The 16,119-nt window shown below is 43.2% G+C and overlaps 1 protein-coding gene across 4 annotated transcripts in view; it reads left to right on the top strand.

Annotated features, from left to right (window-relative positions):
• cdh12 (cadherin 12) overlaps window positions 1-16,119 on the top strand; it is an 868,710-nt gene that overhangs the window by 71,134 nt on the left and 781,457 nt on the right. The window lies entirely within an intron of this gene.

Here is a 16,119-nt window from a genome sequence, read left to right as displayed (position 1 = left end):
AATAAATGCCAAATCACTGGTAATGCCAAGCTATAGCATTGTCAGTTCTGTGCTGAATTGTCCTTTAGTCTCTGCTAGTGATACAAAATAAAATTGCATCATGGAGCTGAGACATCATTACTTCAGTGAAATCAGGGTTATATAGTGAGCAGCTGGAAAAGAATATCAAGTAGTGTGTAGAAGAGAACAGTTTATAAGCTTAGGGTTCCTCAAATGAACTTCAGTGCTGTCATGAGACATTGGTTTTGAGCTGTCAAAAATTTTAACATTGAACCAGGATTTCATTTTGGTCATGCAATGCTAAAGTTGTTTATCAGAAACTCTGAGTCATTAATCCTTCCTTGAAGCCACATAATTAAAATTCAAGAAGGTATTATTTTGGATTAGTGCTGGAATTTTATACATGATGTCACCCTGTAAAGTTCCCTTATTTTATGGCTAACCCAGCTCACTTATAAAGCAGAGACCCAACACCAAGTAAATTGGCTGCTGGTGCTATCAGCATCCTGCAGTGTTTTTTGTTAATTATCTTGCCATAGTTATCTGATGCAGATAATAATCTTTCCAAAAGAGAAGACAGATTTAAAGAGGCAGGAGTAATGAAAATTGATTTCTGCAGCCTGTCATGAGAATATCTTTTGGGAGACCCTTCTCCCCTCCATGATCTTCCTCAAAGCAATTCATAGTCCAGGTGGGGGGCCCAATGTGGCATACTAATTATGATGCCTGAACAAGATGTGTCTGATGTGATTGACAGCTAAACACATGAAAAAGTCTTACAAATTGAGTTCATTTGTAAAGCACCCAGGGAGAGTGTGGATCCAACTACTGGGAGGTTGTAAGAGCAAAGATGAGAAAAATAAGATCAACAGAATGAATGTGTTATTACAGGAGCATGTGTGGGTCTCATTCAAACTGTGCATAGATTGTGGACAGAATAACATATTATTACAAGAATCCCAGCAATCTGTCATGGCAATGTGAAGACTAAGGTCCCTTCCACACAGCTGAATAAAATCCCCCATTATCTGCTTTGAACTGGAATATATGACAGTGTGGACTCAGATATCTCAGTTCAAAGCAGATATTGTGGGATTTTCTGCCTTGATATTTTGGGTTACATGACTGTGTGTAAGGGCCATAAGAGTAAATATTTGATGCACTTGTTAAAGCCCAGTGCTCTGGAACTGACTAGCTTGATCTTTATCCTCTCTGTTTAGGTGCTTTCAAGTTGCCTGTTGATTTATGGTGCCCCATGGATTTCATAGAGTTTTCTTAGACAAGAAATATTCAAGATGTGGTTTGTTAGTTCTTTCCTTTCAAATATAGCCTACAGCATCTGGAATTTATTGTCAGTCACCCATCTAGGTTCCAGTGAGAGGAGTATAGTGTTTAGATCAGGGAGAGTGATGGTGCCCCTCTAGTCTGCTTAGGTCAGACCTCACCTAGAGTACTGTGTCAGGTTCAGGGCACCACAAGAGATATTGACAAGTTGGAATGTGTCTGGAGGAGGGCAACTTAAAATGATCAAAAGTCTGGAAATAATGTACTATGAGGTGCAGCTTAAAGAGCTGGGCATGTTTAGTCCGCAGAAGAGAAGGTTGGGAGAAGATATGATCACCACGTTTAAATATTTGAAAGGCTACCATAAGGAAGAGGGAACAGGCTTGTTTTCTGCTGTGCTGGAGACTAGAATTCAGAGCAATGGGTTCAAATTACAGGAAAGAACATTAGGAAGAACTTCCTGACCATGAGAGTGGTTCAACAGTGGAACTCTCTGCCTCAGAGTGTAGTAAAAACTCCTTCCCTGGAGGTTTTTAAACAGAGGCTGGATTGCCATCTGTCAGGGTTTTTTTGTGTTTTTCCTGAATGGCAGGCGCTTGGACCAGATATCCCATGCAGTCTTTTACAACTTTATGATTCTATGATTCTGTGACCCCGCTTAGCCTCCAAGAGTAGATGAAAATGTGATGTCTACATTCAAACACATTTTTATTCTGAAATGTACCTAGCTTCCACTCTGACTTGCCAATTTATTTCAACCAGTGGCTTTTTATAATTTTCATTATAGGTTTATTCACTGCCTTGTATTTAATTGTTGTGAGATGCCTTAAAAACCATTTACAGGGGAAAGGTGAGATACAAATTAGATTAGATTAAAGGATGGATAAATGAATGGCTTGGGTGTCTACATAGCATCTAGGATAAAAATTCAGTTATTTGCATTTTGTCTTACTTCTAAAGGTGCTATCTTTGAATATAAAACTTCGTCTGTCCTGAAAATCTCAAAATTGCTTTGTGTTGGTGTCACTCAAGATACAACAACTATCCCTAGCCCTAGGTTTTTTCACTATGTAAGCAAACCTAGGGCCGCACCCCCCCCCCAAAAATTACGCCCCCCCCCTCCAACCTACTGGCGGCGACACACTCTCCAGCCGCGAAACTCCAGGAAGGCCTCGCTTTCTCGTGAGATTTTGAGAAATCTCGCAGAAATCTCATAATATTTAGTGAGATCTCACAGAGGACTTCCTCGTTCAGCGGCGAGAAACCCAATGGTCGCCACCGCTGCCACCGCTGCCACCGCTGCCACCGCTGCTGCGAGAGCACCCAGCAAGGGCTGCACCCCAAGTGGCTGCTTCAACGGCTTCAGTTATGAACCAGCCCTGTCCCTAGCCATTGTTCATATGGGTATCCAAAGCACCCAGTGTGCATCATCACTAATTGCACATTGGTACTGATGTGCATTGCTCCTAATATATAATGATCACTTTGCTGCCTTCCTTATACATAATATCATGGAAGTCCCTTGCAGAGCATGAACCTTGCAGCACTGTTTCTCATATATACAAGTCTAATAACATAAATGCAATTTTCAAACTAAATTCTGGCCCATTCACCCAATATCCTGAATGCTGAGTTAAAATTGTAGATGGACTGGATATTTGTTGGATTTATATTTCAAATGGCATATATTTGAAAAAATGTGTGTAGGCAAACCTGAATCAGTGTGTACAAAATTACACAGATTTGGGGAAAGTGCAGGGAAAATATGTAGGGATGTCTGTGTGAGTTCACAACTGAAATAAGCTTGTTGATCAAAAGATGAGACCCTTGGAGAAGCTGAACTTCATAGATCCCCATTTGTTACCACTGCAGTTGTCCATTCATAAATATACATTCTTAATACAATTTATATAGTATTCCAACCACAGAAAATCCTTAAAAGAGAAGATCAGGGTTACCTGTGGATCAAGTTGATGTTTGGTGATTGACTCTCAGCAGTTCTTCATTCCTAGAATGAGAGCAGCAAGGTGAAAGGGAGGTTGGAAAAGTTCTGTTGTGCCAAGCAGAGATGTGTGAAAGGAGTAAGGAACACCGTAGTAAGCCTAACACCTCTATTTAGTAACTGATTGCCTTTTTCAATTGTGAGATGGTTTGATATGGCCTGGAGATATGCAAAATTAAGAAAAAGAAAAAAATCTGGAAGAAAAACCATTTCTGTACAAGGATCTTTGGATCCTTGCTCTTAGCTTCTCATACATCAATTTATGCAACATATTGGACTGTTATCTTGTATTTTAAAAATGACCTTTTGTGTGTGCCACCTTTTGAAAGAAATCATATATTTTTCAAAAGGTAGTCAAATTTATCAGTATTAGCCAGCTCTGGTGAAACCGTCTTTTGTCAGCTTCTTTCTTGTTTGATATGGAGGTCATTATTTTATAGAACTCAAACATTGATCATAGATATGTCTGAGAGGGTTAGAATTTTGATTTAAAAGAAGAATTCAGTCAATGTTTTAAATAGATTGAAAATGCTTTCATATGCCATCACATTTCTTTGACAGGTTGAAGAATAAGGTTAAGAAAATTGCTCTAGATATCAGAATGAGGAGTAATGATCACCTTGATAGTGGCGCCTCAGGCATATGTGCTTGGGGATTTTGTACCAACTTTGTCCCATCTGTTGAATAGAAAAGCTTACAGATAGAAACACTGGATGCTATTATGCTGTTCTTACAGGCAGTAATTCTGGAAAATGCACATTACCACCCCACTATTCTTGTGAAGGTGTTTTTCAAAAGACCTTCACAATTGTGAAACAGGGTTAAAGCCCACATTATCCTTCAGTGAGATTTTTAGTGTCTTCTCTCTTCAATTGTAACCTCTGAATGCTCTCAAATATCATCCTAGAACATGTTTACATGTTCCTTGGTATCCTTAAGAGTCATTTGTTGTTGTGCTTAGTATTTTGGTCTTTTTATAATGGATACTTACTGACACACAAACTCTAGAAATATCTTCCTTTACTTGATGGGTTTAAATGAATCATACTTTCTCAGACTGGATAAACTGGACAAGCTATGATTACTCCTCACTGACCATAATTTAGCTAGTGCAAAAAAATGGTAGGAGGTGTCACAGAAAAGCTCTCTGGAATACTCTAAAGAGATGGTCTGGAAGCCATTCATCTGACAGGGGGTGGAGGTGGCAAAAATTCTTCCCCAGATATGTGCAGGAAATAATTTTGTCAGGAGAGTAGCATTTTTCATGCTTTTAAAAAAATAAACAACTACCTCATTTAAACAGATATATTGATAGTAAAAGCGAGACTGCAATCTTAACACACACCTGGAAATATGTTCCATTGACTTCAGTGAAGTTTACTTTGTGAATATATACAAAATGGTTGAGTGAAACCTGCAGCAATTTACTAGTCTATGCCAGAAACCAGACCATTCAGCTGGAAAGTAGAAAATCCAGAGCAAAATGTGGATTAAGAGATTTTCAAAGTATCTCTACTTTTTTCAGGAAGAGGAATACCATAAACACCCGATAATATATTTTCAGCCTTACTCTTAAACAAGTGCTTAATCATTACATGATATCTTTCTCCATTATTCTCTTTCAGCATTTTTTCTTTTCCTTCTGTAATGTAGCTTTTCTTGACTAAAATAACTCGTAATTGCAGTGAAGGAAATGCTCATCAAAATAGGAAAGAGAAGTGAAGTAAACTGTGGTGAATTTAGAATCATTTTATGCCTTGCATATTACACACATACATACTATTTTTGATGGGAATTATCCCCTCTATTTCTGTTAGCAGCTAGGAAATAGAAATGTTATGTAAAAGGTAAGAGATTATTTCAAATGTACAGCTGAACTGGCATTTATTGGATGAAATGCACAAAATATGCTTACGCCAGTACACTCCAGATTTTCTACCCTCCAGGAACATTTTCTGCACCAGTGTGTTTACAACCAATGCCCTATGCATTACAAAGAAAATTTGGCCATGTTCCATTATGCACATTTGGTCAATAAACTATTTACATCTCTTAAACTTTTGCCTGATTCACAAAAAAGGGAAACTGTGGCTTCCTGTCAGCTTCAGCAAGCAATTCTAATGACCAAAGATGGTTGGAACTTTGATCAAATCATATCTAAGAAGCTTTTGCTTCCTTATCACCTCCCTATGTGAAATGTAGGAGCCCCGGTGGCAAGTGAGTTAAAGCACTGAGCTGGAGACCGAAAGGTCCCAGGTTCAATCCCCGAGAGAGGTGTGAGCAGCCGCTGTTAGCTCCAGCTCCTGCCAACGTAGCAGTTTGAAAACATGCCAATGTGAGTAGATCAATAGGTACCACTCCGGCGGGAAGGTAACGGCGCTCCATGCAGTCATGCCGGCCACATGACCTTGGAGGTGTCTACGGACAATACTGGCTCTTCGGCTTAGAAATGGAGATGAGCACCAACCCCCAGAGTCAGACATGACTGGGCTTAATGTCAGGGGGAAAACCTTTATCTTTTTATGTGAAATGTAAATACATATTTTAAAACTCAGATGATATTCTTCACCTCAATATTGAAAATTGATATTTATTCCTTTGAAGTATTCTCATCCTATATTAGTGATTTATACCTGCCAACGCTTTTTGATTTGGTATAGTCCCAACAAATCTTTTGCAATCCCATTTTTTAAAGTTGCTGTGGTCTTAGCTCAGTTGTTTACTTTTCCCAATTAATACCTTTAGTCATCTTGACCACACTCTTGGCCACAGTTTTTATGTATGTATGAAATGTTGGAGGATATTAACCTCTGATAGCCTCATATAAATCTTCAGGAAAATCTAAGGTCTGAAAATCAATAGCCTATCAATATCCCATAAGCAACCTCCTTTATTTTATGTTCGCTTATAGAGGTAGAACATGCATTCCACTGAAGGGTAATTGATTCAGTACATTTCTCTACATTTATAGGTAGTTTCTATGAGCAGTAGGCTTGTGTGTTTGATGCAGAAGTACCCTATTTCAGAATTGTGTTCAGATGTTTAGCACTTTTGAAGTGAGTTCTGACACACCTGCTTGTTGCCCCCCCCCCCCAAATTAAGAATATGAATAAAAAGGAACCTTCAATTTTTAAGCCTCAGATGTGCTCGGATGTAGCTGTGACTGCTCTTGTAGTGTTTTTTTTAAATATATATTGTTTGTAAAAAATTTGAAAATTCCCCAAAAATCCATGGATGAGTGAAACATTATGAAACCTGATAGGAAAAGAGTGCAAAATGTGTCCTACCATTGTAGCAAGTTTAATCCCAATAGCTTTAAAAATGAGGGAGATAGGAGTCCCATTTATAGTAATTGTATTTAAGCCCTTTGCCTGCGCTAAACTATATTTCCCAGAATGCATTGGGCTGCAGCAGCAAGCTGTGGCGTTTAGTCAGTCTATAATAATATTATGGAATCTTCAAAGAGGGCGAAAGTAAATGAGTAACGGTATAAATCTGTGCTAAATTGTAGTTATTTGGTTGTGTGTCAATACAGGAAGCATATTAATTGGATGTCAGAAGAGTTTGGATTGTGCCTTTCTGCCTGGAAGAAGGGGGTCAGTCTATGATAACTGTTCCTGGGTTATAAATGTCATTTCCTAATTCGTTATGTCATAAAATATGGCAAAAGTTTATTACACTGAAAAATATTTGTCTTTGCTCAAGGGACATCATCCCAGAGCAGCACATTTTGCTTTGTTGAGTCTCCACCAATTTAAGACAGATTCTGCCACAAAAACAAATTATCTGGAGTAAAACAGCTACTTTCAAAGTAAAAACCACGCAATGAAACAGGAAATAAAACTTTCAAACCAGGTACAGATTTTCTTTATTATTTAAAAATGTTTTTATTAAAATATTTGAAAATTCACCAAAAATCTGCAGATAAGTCAAACATTCTGAAATTTGGTGATCTAACAGTGGGAAATGTGTTCTACAACTGTAGCACGTTTCATCAGGATAGCTCAAAAATGAGGGAGAGAGAAACCCATCAAGTTTCCCCACTGACAGTAATGTTTTCCTTAATGTGCTTGCGCGGCCACCATTAACGAGGTACTTATGAAGATCCATATGTTTCGTTAGAGTTTTGAAATTTTGACCACCAAAATTTGGGAAGACTTTAGAAATGAAGAAGCAGCAGTGCCCCCTTTTTTGGAAGGAGTTTAGAATCATTTTTATGGATTGCACATGTCTAATGAGCAGCGATCACAAAGGGCTATTTCAGTTGGCTGAGGGCCACTTTGACCTGTATTCTCCTTCCTGTCACGACCCAGGCTGCAGAGCACCAATAACCATACACAGAGGCCAGAATCTATCTAATATCTTTATTGAAGGAATATATAAAGTTAATAAAAACAAGTGTAGAAAATAGTCCAGAATTAGACCTTTCAGGAAAGGTCAGAATTAGTCCAAAAAAGCAATGTCCAATAAGAAATATTAAGGTCCAAAGTTGTAATCCAATAACCGAAACACTCACTTTGCCAAGCAAAGTGAGGGGAGATGACAAGGTCCTTTAGTCCATAAACTTGAGCAAGGCTAGGAAATAACTTGATACTTGAAACAAGGCTTGAACGTGGAACAAGGTAACTAAGAACAAGAACAAGGTCCGTGGAATAACTTGATAAAATCCGTGGAACAAGGCAAGGATTGATCCTGGGAAACAAGGCAAAGTCCGTAGATAAACAAAGGCTGGGAAGCAAGGCGAAGGCTGGATGGCAAGGCAAGGCTTGAGCAGGAGCGAGGCTTGAATCGGAGCGCGCTGTCCAGACACAACTCGCTCCGTAGGCTGACGAATTGACTCCGCGAAGTTACTACGCGGGTAAAACACCTAAATAGAGTCTAACTTTCCCGCCGAAGCAGTTCTCTGGGAATCAGAACCGAAAGCTAAACTCTGAGACCAGATGTGAGACTCCCCAAAGATTCTCACGAGAAGCAGTCTTAATTGGCCACATTCTTAGCTGCAATCCTCGCACTCCTGCGCGAAGCTGATTCCAAACTTCTCTGTTGTTTACAAAACTCCCGGCGCAAGAACACGGGAGAAGTAGGCTCTGGGCTTGTTTGACATACTTCTGGGAGACAACTTTCTTGCAGGTGCAAGGTTCCCAGATCTGCCTGGGAAAGATCTGGCTGAGAGGAATCCAGTTCAGACTGGGAAGGTAAAAAACCCAAGTTTTCATCTTCATCAGGAAGTACAATGTCCTGAGCAGGACTACAAGGCCCATGGGTCATCACACTATCCCCCTCCTCAAGGCCCCTCCCAAACTGGGGCCCTCTCCCCGAGGCGCGAGGTCGCGGTTTGGTGGGATAGGTCTGATGAAAGCGACGGGTTAGATCAGGAGCATGGACTGTGGAGGCGTCTTCCCAAGAGCGTTCCTCAGGGCCAAAACCCACCCAGTCAATGAGATATTGTAGGCGGCGGCGGTGAAAGCGAGAATCCAAAATGTCCTCAACCTCGAACTCCTCCTCCCCATTCATCAAAACAGGAGGGGGGGCCGGTTGGTCTGTATCAGGTCGCACACCATCCGCCGGAAGGAGCAGGGAACGGTGAAACACTGGGTGAATGCGCATTGAACGCGGAAGTTGGAGTTTGAAAGTCACGGGGTTTAATTGCGCCACCACTGGATAGGGGCCAATGAAACGGGCATCTAACTTCCGGCAAGGGCGGTGGGAGGGCAGAAAGCGAGTGGACAGGAAAACCCGATCTCCTACCTTGATTTCGAGGCCCGGCTGGCGATGTTTGTCAGCGTGGCGTTTATAGTCCTCCTTGGCTTGGTCCAGTTGCTGGAGCAAAAGTTGTTGCACCGCTGTGAGTTCCTGCAGCCAATCCTCTGCTGCGGGAACTTCTGAAGTTTCAATGACAGGGGGGAAGAAACGTGGATGGAAGCCGTAGTTTGCAAAGAACGGCGTTTCTTTTGTAGAAGCTTGAACTCCATTGTTGTAGGCAAACTCAGACAGTGGTAACAGAGAAGCCCAATTGTCCTGTTGGTAGTTTACATAACAGCGAAGATACTGCTCCAAAGTGGCATTGGTGCGCTCCGTTTGCCCATCTGTTTGGGGATGATGAGCTGAAGATAAGCGAGAGTCTATGCCCAATAGTTTTTGTAGTGCCTTCCAAAAACGAGAGGTGAATTGAGATCCACGGTCTGTGACTAAACTCTTGGGCAATCCATGTAGTCTGAAAACATGTTGAAGAAATAGATCCGCAGTTTCTTTGGCCGTGGGGAGGCCTTCGCAGGGAATGAAATGGGCTAACTTGGTGAAAAGGTCCACCACCACTAAGATCGTGGTGAATCCACAGGAAGGTGGTAGGTCAGTGATGAAATCCGCGGAAATTATTTCCCATGGGCGAGATGGGGTAGGAAGGGGGTGTAAAAGCCCTGAGGGCTTCTCCCTTCGTATCTTGGAGCGCTGGCATACTGGGCAGGTGTTGACATATTTTTCCACATCCTTGCGGATCTTGGGCCACCAAAAATCCCTTAGGATCAAATGCATAGTTTTAAATAGTCCGAAGTGTCCTGCTGGTTTGCAGTCATGACACAGACGAAGCGCTTTTTCCCTGCCCGGTCCGGGTGGGATATAAACATGATTTCTATAGCAGAGCAGCCCATCTTTAAGCGAAAAGGGAAAATGCAGACCTTGGCGAAGTTGGTCCTGCGCCCAGGCATCTGCTTGCTGACTAGCCCTGATTTCTTGAGCACAGATGGGTCCTGGAGTAGGGGAAGTTGAACCAATGGGAATGGATTTGGTGTTCCCCACCGTGAGCGTGGCAAAGTTCTCGGGTTGTAGCAGTTGGGATTCAAAGGTCTCCTTGCGTCCTGCAGCGTATTCCGGTTTACGTGACAGGGCGTCTGCTTGCTTGGTTTGGGCTGGGGTCACATAATGGATCTGGAAGTTGAAACGTTCAAAGAATAAAGCCCAACGTTGCTGCCTCTGATTTAGTTTGCGGGCAGTTCTTAGATGTTCTAGATTACGATGATCAGTGTGGACTTCAATGGGAAATTTGGCCCCTTCTAGCCAATGTCTCCAAGTTTCAAAGGCTGCCTTTATGGCCAGTAGTTCTTTTTCCCAAATGGTGTAATTCCTCTCTGGTGTGGTTAGTTGACGAGAATAAAAGGCACAGGGATGGAGGTGATCTCCCACCGGTTGTAAGAGTACAGCCCCAATTGCCACATCAGAGGCGTCCGCTTGCACCACAAAAGGGGTTCCAGGATTTGGGTGCTGTAGAATTGGCTGGGAGGTGAATAGTTTCTTTAGTTGCTGGAACCCTTTCTCTGCTTGATCAGTCCAGCGGAAAGGCTGCTTTCCACGGATGCAGCTAGTGATGGGGTCGGACCAGCGGGCAAAATCTGGAATGAACTTGCGGTAATAGTTCGCGAACCCCAAGAAACGCTGCACCTCTTTCTTGTTAGTTGGCGCCCGCCATTCCAATACTGCTGAAACCTTGGCTGGATCCATGGAAAGCCCTAGAGGCGAGATGCGGTAACCAAGGAAATCTACCTCTTGTAGATCAAAGGCGCATTTTTCCAGCTTGGCATAAAGTCCATGATCCCGCAATCGTTGTAACACCATTTTGACGTGGTTCTCATGTTCTGATTGTGATCTAGAAAACACCAAAAAATCGTCCAGGTAGATTATCAAGAACCTGTCTAGATAGTCCTGAAAAATGTCATTGACAAAATGCTGGAACGTTGCGGGGGCTCCGCATAAACCGAAATTCATAACTCGGGACTCGAATAATCCGAATTTGGTCTGGAAGGCGGTCTTCCACTCGTCCCCTTCCCTGATGCGAACTAAGTTGTAAGCCCCCCGAAGATCCAGCTTGGTGTAAACCTTGGCTCCTCGAAGCCGATCCAGTAGATCCGAGATTAAGGGCAGGGGATAGCTGTTCCGCTTGGTGATATTGTTCAATGCTCTGTAGTCCACCACCAAGCGTAGTTCCCCTGACTTCTTCTTCACAAACATCACTGGGGAGGCGGCTGGGGATTGAGAGGGTCTGATGAATCCCTTGCGAAGGTTTGTCTCTAGGAATTCCCTGAGAGCTTCTTGCTCTGGTTCAGTCAGGGAGTAGAGATGCCCTCGCGGGATCGGGGCCCCCTCCACCAAGTCAATGGCACAGTCATAAGGTCTATGTGGGGGTAATTTTTCGGCTTCTTTCTCATTGAATACATCCCAATACTCGGAGTACTTCTTTGGCAAGGTGATGATGGGCTCGGTGTCTGTGGCATGGCATACCTTGGCTACGAGGCAATGGTTTTGGCAGTACGGTGAAGCAAACTGCAGTTCTCTGTTGGACCAGGAGATGTTAGGGTCGTGGAGAGTCAGCCATGGAATTCCCAAAATCACAGGGAAATGGGGAACCTCGGTAACAAAGAAGGAAATCTCTTCCATATGTTCCCTTATCCACATCCTGGTGGGTTCCGACCACTGACTTACGGGGCCCGTCTTGAGGGGGCGGCCGTCTATGGCTTGCACCACACGGGCATTCTTGAAATCATGATATTGTAATCCCAGAGAGTCGGCATACTCTCTATCGATGAAATTGTTGGTAGCTCCAGAGTCTATCATGGCGTGGATCATGACGGGTCCCCTTTTTGCTGACCATAATGTGACCACGAGAAGGAACAGGACCCCGGTTGGCGGCTCTTGGATGGATTTTTTGACCGGGTTGGCGAGCCTCTCTACACCCGGTCGTTGGCTTCCCCCGCCGGCTGTGTGCCAGTCGGCTCAGACGCCTTCGTCTCCGTGGAGGACGCCGCCGCAAGACGGGCGGCAGGCTTCCCTTTGGCTGGGCACTCTCTGGCGAAGTGGCCCCCGTTCCCGCAGTACCAGCAGAGGTTTAAGCGTTGACGACGGGCCTTCTCGGCGGCATCTAGTCTGGGACGCACATTGCCCAACTGCATCGGCACCTCCTCGCCTCCTCTGGGGTATGGGGTTGGCGGTGGGGGTCTCCACACCGGACGTGGCTGAACGCTGGCGGGAGCGGGGGGTTTTGCCCCGGCTCTACTGCCCTGGCCTCGAACCCACTGTTTCCTGTTGGCAATCATGACTTCAGCCCGTAAACATTGATCAATGAGTGCCTCGAGGGTCTGGGGAGGATCCACCTTGGAGATTTCTTCCAGCATTTCAATGTTGAGACCCTCCCGGAATTGTCCCCTGAGGGCTACATCGTTCCAGCCGGTGTTGTGGGCCAGCACTCGGAACTCGGCTATATACTGAGACATAGGTCTGTCTCCTTGGAAAAGGCGACGGAGTTTGTGACCGGCTGCCTCCAAATTGTCCTCGATTCCCCAAGTCTCCTTGAGGTGGTCCAAGAAGTGTTGCGCTGATCTTAGGTGTGGAGAGGCTTGGTCGTACAGTGCCGTCGCCCAGCTGGCCGCTGGCCCGTCTAGAAGACTGTAAACCCATGCCACTTTGATGTCTTCTTGGGGAAACTCGGCAGCACGGGCCTCTAGATAAGCTTGACATTGGCGACGGAAGACATGAACCTTAGAAGCTTCTCCAGTAAACTTGGTTGGCAACGCCATGGCCGGAAGACGAATTCCGCGTTCCTTCAAACCCCTTATTTCTCCATCCTGTGCATTGAGCTTATCACGGATTCGGTCCACCTCATCCTTGTCGATGGTGTAGGTAATCGGCTGGCCGCTCGGCCCAGGTACGACTCCGGTAGACATTCTGGCCGAGGTTAATTGGTGCTTAGGGTGGCGGAGTCAAACTGTCACGACCCAGGCTGCAGAGCACCAATAACCATACACAGAGGCCAGAATCTATCTAATATCTTTATTGAAGGAATATATAAAGTTAATAAAAACAAGTGTAGAAAATAGTCCAGAATTAGACCTTTCAGGAAAGGTCAGAATTAGTCCAAAAAAGCAATGTCCAATAAGAAATATTAAGGTCCAAAGTTGTAATCCAATAACCGAAACACTCACTTTGCCAAGCAAAGTGAGGGGAGATGACAAGGTCCTTTAGTCCATAAACTTGAGCAAGGCTAGGAAATAACTTGATACTTGAAACAAGGCTTGAACGTGGAACAAGGTAACTAAGAACAAGAACAAGGTCCGTGGAATAACTTGATAAAATCCGTGGAACAAGGCAAGGATTGATCCTGGGAAACAAGGCAAAGTCCGTAGATAAACAAAGGCTGGGAAGCAAGGCGAAGGCTGGATGGCAAGGCAAGGCTTGAGCAGGAGCGAGGCTTGAATCGGAGCGCGCTGTCCAGACACAACTCGCTCCGTAGGCTGACGAATTGACTCCGCGAAGTTACTACGCGGGTAAAACACCTAAATAGAGTCTAACTTTCCCGCCGAAGCAGTTCTCTGGGAATCAGAACCGAAAGCTAAACTCTGAGACCAGATGTGAGACTCCCCAAAGATTCTCACGAGAAGCAGTCTTAATTGGCCACATTCTTAGCTGCAATCCTTGCACTCCTGCGCGAAGCTGATTCCAAACTTCTCTGTTGTTTACAAAACTCCCGGCGCAAGAACACGGGAGAAGTAGGCTCTGGGCTTGTTTGACATACTTCTGGGAGACAACTTTCTTGCAGGTGCAAGGTTCCCAGATCTGCCTGGGAAAGATCTGGCTGAGAGGAATCCAGTTCAGACTGGGAAGGTAAAAAACCCAAGTTTTCATCTTCATCAGGAAGTACAATGTCCTGAGCAGGACTACAAGGCCCATGGGTCATCACACTTCCCTCTTTACTTCCTCCATTTTGTTTTGTTTTTATGAAATCAGTCATAAACCTGGATGATAAATAGTTCACATCAGAATAGGTCTCTATTTGTACACTGAAGTTACTTTCTTATAAATGGCCTTAGATTTCTAAATTAGGTTTGGATTTTGTTATGCCTCTGCTACATAACCTATGCAAAAGTTTGACTTGTATTCTGTGAGCAAAAACACATTCCTGCCTCTTATTGGAAATCACTCCAAGATTAATTCAAGTGTGTGATGCAATTTTGGAATGCCTACTGTTTAACCTGCATTTCTGTAGAAGGATTGGTTTAGGTAATGGATAAATACTGCTATGCTTTGATTTCTGTTTTCGTAGATGGTCACTTTCAGATGTATTCAGTAACCAGGAAGGCTTGAATTAACCAGTGTACCCAATTTCAACTTTGTGGATATTGTAAAAGTATTTTAGCACCCTTTCCCAACCTAAGACTCTTAAATGTTTCATTTGGCATTGTCTACCATTCCTGAACAGCATAATTAATCATCCAAGATTTTGACTGAACCAAAATGTATTGAAGCCATCATGCTAGGTTGATTTACATGCCTGGTCTTTGGCTTGTGGGAAAAATTGAGAATATTTGTATTTTTACATCCACCCAAACGCCTTAGATTTTGCATGTACTAAATAATTGCTTATTTGGTCATAGAATTAATTATTCCGGCAATGCTGAGTGTGGGAATCATGAGGTATTTGAGTATTTGTACAAATAATAGGAAGCCCCTGATGGTGCAGCGGGTTAAACCGCTGAGCTGCCGAACTTGCTGACCAAAAGGTTGGCAGCTCAAATCCGGGGAGCAGGGTGGGCTCCCTCTGTTAGCCCCAGCTTCTGCCAACCTAGCAGTTCAAAAACATGCAAATGTGAGTAGATCAATAAGTACCACTCTAGCAAGACAGTAACAGAGTTCCATGCAGTCATGCTGGCCACATGACCTTGAGGGCATCTACTGACAATGCCTCTTCGACTTAGACATGGAGATGAGCACCACCCCACAGAGTTGGACACGACTACACTTAATGTCAAGGTGACATTAGATAACAAAGACTTTATGCAATGAGGCTCGTAATACATCTTGAAATTTTGTATCTTTCTTGATCACGGCACTCCTATTTCCCAGGAGCACAATTTGATGGGGTTGTCTTTATGGACAGCTTTCCATAAGCATAGCATTTATGTGAGAGTTTATATCTTAAGAGTCTGCCATGTCATTTGGAGGTTTCTGCCAGCTGAAACTTTTGCATTCTAGTCATTAATAAAGTAGCAAGGTGACCTTCCTCTTTCCCCCACCTCCTTTTATTGTTGTTGTTATGAAACTTAGAATGGAAATAATTGACATACTTCGAACAGTCTCTAAAGATTAATTAGCCACAGGGAGAAATGTATTAAATCAGCCTGGATTGAATGAAACGCCTCTTCCAGGAGGAATAGAACTGAAGTGCAGGGGGAAAAAATTAAATCAGGTCGGTTTACTACTGCACCCAGATTCATGACAGAAAGACAGCCAATTCTCATTTGAAAGTTACACAGTGAATGGTACAATTATCCATATTTTTTGAATCTATAATCATCCTTCAAATTCATTAGTGCAGATTTTTGCAGTGTGACATAGACTGAACCCAAGTATGCTTACTCCGAAGAACGTACCATTATGCGCAGAGGGGATCTCCTTCTGATTCATGTACTTAATATGTCATACTTGTTTCTAAGTATTTTCTTCTCTTGCACCCACATTTTGTAGAACCCTTTTTCTGATCTAAAATGCACCTTTTCACATAGTGCTTTTCTCCAAGTAGACCCATAGACCTTCCTGAGATTTCAGTCATCCTACGAGGCATTCAGTACTGAAGCAAAACTAAATATGATGAAAGAGATAGGATAGTCAAGGACAAGTAAATCTCAAAATGACAGGTAAATCTGCAGAAAATAAATGGCAAGCTTATGTGCTAGGAAGGTCATCTTTGAAGGTTAATAGAAATGGTACACAACTACAATTTGAAGTTTGGGATCTGTTTATAGAGTTCTTATCTAAGCATAGAAGAGACCCAAAGTGATATTAAGCGAATG

The sequence above is a fragment of the Anolis carolinensis genome, chromosome 4, assembly GCF_035594765.1.
Source record: "Anolis carolinensis isolate JA03-04 chromosome 4, rAnoCar3.1.pri, whole genome shotgun sequence".
Lineage (NCBI taxonomy): Eukaryota > Metazoa > Chordata > Lepidosauria > Squamata > Dactyloidae > Anolis > Anolis carolinensis.
The sequence above is the reverse complement of the archived record's forward strand: the minus strand, read 5'-3'. Positions and strand labels throughout refer to the sequence as shown.